At 33.2% G+C, this 2,568-nt stretch overlaps 1 long non-coding RNA gene across 1 annotated transcript; it reads left to right on the top strand.

The window, feature by feature from the left end:
• Positions 1-7: 7 nt before the first annotated feature.
• LOC107158378 lies at positions 8-2,562 on the top strand. The gene is made up of 3 exons (XR_001505614.2): positions 8-163; positions 533-689; positions 1,189-2,562. It is a non-coding gene; the product is annotated as an uncharacterized LOC107158378 (long non-coding RNA).
• The last annotated feature ends 6 nt before the right edge of the window (positions 2,563-2,568 follow it).

The raw sequence follows: 2,568 nt of genomic DNA, 5'->3' as shown, positions 1-2,568 counted from the left end.
CCCCTCTGTAGAAGCCAATCTGAGTAAGAACTGCTAGGAGTAGCCACCTACTTAGGTAATAAATGTAGCAGCAGCAATACATTTTAAAGTTTTCATTGTTACACTAGGTTCAAGAAAACTGTGATTTGCCATTTCCAGAGGAGTTTTTCTAATTTTCCTGACAGTAAGTAAAGCTTTTTTTTTTCCTGTAGTATGCCAAATATGTGGGTGGACACTGTTAAAATCATAATTTTTAGATGTTTTCATGTTGAACACTTAATGACTAAATTTTTTCTATTTTTTTCCCAAACAACTTTTATCCTGTAAATATAACAGTAAAATATAGGAAAATAGCAAAATTTACTTCTGTTTTCACTAACAGAGAATTGCATAAATATTTTGATATGCAAATCTGAAAGAATAATTAAATTTGGAGGTTATAAAAAACTGAAAAACAAAAATGACTTCTGTTTGTTTGAGAACACTCCGGTGAAATTCCTTTCCCATATAATTCATTCTTTCCTTCTTCTTCTTTTTAAAACTTGTTTCACAGTTTGTTTCCTGAATTATTCAGCGACTAACCTGAGAAATTTAAAGGAAATTGTTTTATTCTTCCTGTGTCTCAGAATCCAATTTTATGCACTCTGAGTCCTGATAGTGATCCCACAGCCTAATTTTTTTTGTTAAAAGTTGTCCACTGCAATCTGAAGGTAAATACTACAAGAAAATTTTTCACTGGGGTCATAACTAATGAATGTTACTTATTATTCACATGAACTGAAGTAATCTGAATTTTGACATTAATTTGATTAGCTTTGAGATTTTCATTAAAGTGCAAGGAGCAAGAAATGACTATTAATAGGAAGAGATATCATTTAATTATTCACATTATTGAATTCTGCTGTGAAAGGTCAAAAAAGTGAAGTTATAGGTTCTAAACTCAAATGATAGTTTTTCTAGAAAGTGTAGAATTCTGTTGCTGAAAAATGTGAAAACAAATCACTCTACCTCTCCATCATCTCTAAAACCCCCAGATAAAGTAAATATATGTGAGGTGAATCTTTAGTCATGAATTATCGCAATACAATTTTAAATCCTTTTTTTTTACAATTTTTAGAAGTAGTAAATATTTTACTCAAAAACATAATCATGATTTTTCTTAGTGTGCTTATTTTTTCTTGTTTATTTCTCTTTGTTTATTTAATGAAGAGGCAAAATGAGAATAAGACAGATAAGTGTGTATCAGCAAACTCAAGCTCTTCTGTGTAAGAATTTTCTTAATAAATGGAGGATGAAAAGAGAGAGTGCATTGGTATGTAAGACAGTTTGTCTCCTTCTCCAGTTTTATTTTGTTGCTTAATGATTTCAAATGTTACGCTTTAGATAACAGACCAGATATGTTGATTTTTGAGCTTGTCTCTAGTTGTATTTGTTTAATTGAGAAATGCATAACAGTCCTTGAAAAATAATCTAGATTTGTAAAGAGTAACAGTACTATTCATATTTTTAAAGAGAAATTCAGTGTACTTTTAATTAAATGGTAAATTGTATGAACAGTTAAAGCTACCGTGTTATCCACTTAGAACCAAGAAATTGAAATAAAATTGGCCTAGCATAAATTGAGAAATGTTAATTTTATACTCTCATATTTAAGACTGTTAATTTTCTACCTAAAGATTATTTCTGAGAATTTTCAAGTCACACCACTGTGGCTTTGCATCAGGCAGCAGGCTAACTGCAGGTAACTAGCCCAGATCTCAGTGGCTTAACAAAGAAAAGATTTGTTTCTCTCTTGTTGTAATCTGAAGGTTGTAGTGGAGAAGTAGGTTGAGTAGATGGTACAATTTCTCTACACAGTCATTCAGAGACCCAGGCTTCTTCTACTAGAGACTGGTCATCTTGCCAGGGCTTATAGACCTTCATGGAATCCTCTACATCCAGTCAGTAGATGAGAAAAAGGAAGACTTGATATAGAGTATGGAAGGTTGTGTGAGGGTTCCCAAGCCAGGCTTGGAAGTAGCATGTTATCACTTCTATCCACATCCTACTGGTCAAAACTCAAACATTTGGTTCTCACTTAATTTTAGGAGGCAGGGAAACTAGTCTAGCATGATATTAAAGGACCAAGAGGTTTTTGACATTGTGGATTCACTAGAGAGATTTTAACACTCAGTTCCTTCTTATTTCCTTTAGTTTTTGATATAAGGATATCATAACTGAGAAAACATTGCTATTTGCCCCATGAACCCTCTCTGGAATACCCCATGGAATCTTGAATTGGCTGCCTAGGAGTTCAGAGATTAGCACTCAATTAGGTGTCCTGTTAGTTTCAAATGGCTTCTGAAGTAGTTCATGAATTAGTGCAAAAGTTTAGTTCTAGCATCTGAGAAGGATATATGTGGATATTAACTTAATATTTATCTTTTATTGGGTTTTCCTTGCTTAGAAGAGTGGAGAATGGAGAGAGGCCAGCTATATGGGAAAACTGAAATTTGTCATCAACAGTTCTTTGATATCGATTGATTTTAAAGGAAAATGATCTAAGCTCGTCTCTTTCCTCCTCCTCCTCCTCCTCCTCCTCCTCCTCCT

The sequence above is a fragment of the Marmota marmota genome, unplaced genomic scaffold, assembly GCF_001458135.2.
Source record: "Marmota marmota marmota unplaced genomic scaffold, marMar, whole genome shotgun sequence".
Classification (NCBI taxonomy): domain Eukaryota; kingdom Metazoa; phylum Chordata; class Mammalia; order Rodentia; family Sciuridae; genus Marmota; species Marmota marmota.
This window is presented reverse-complemented; position numbering and strand designations above follow the sequence as displayed.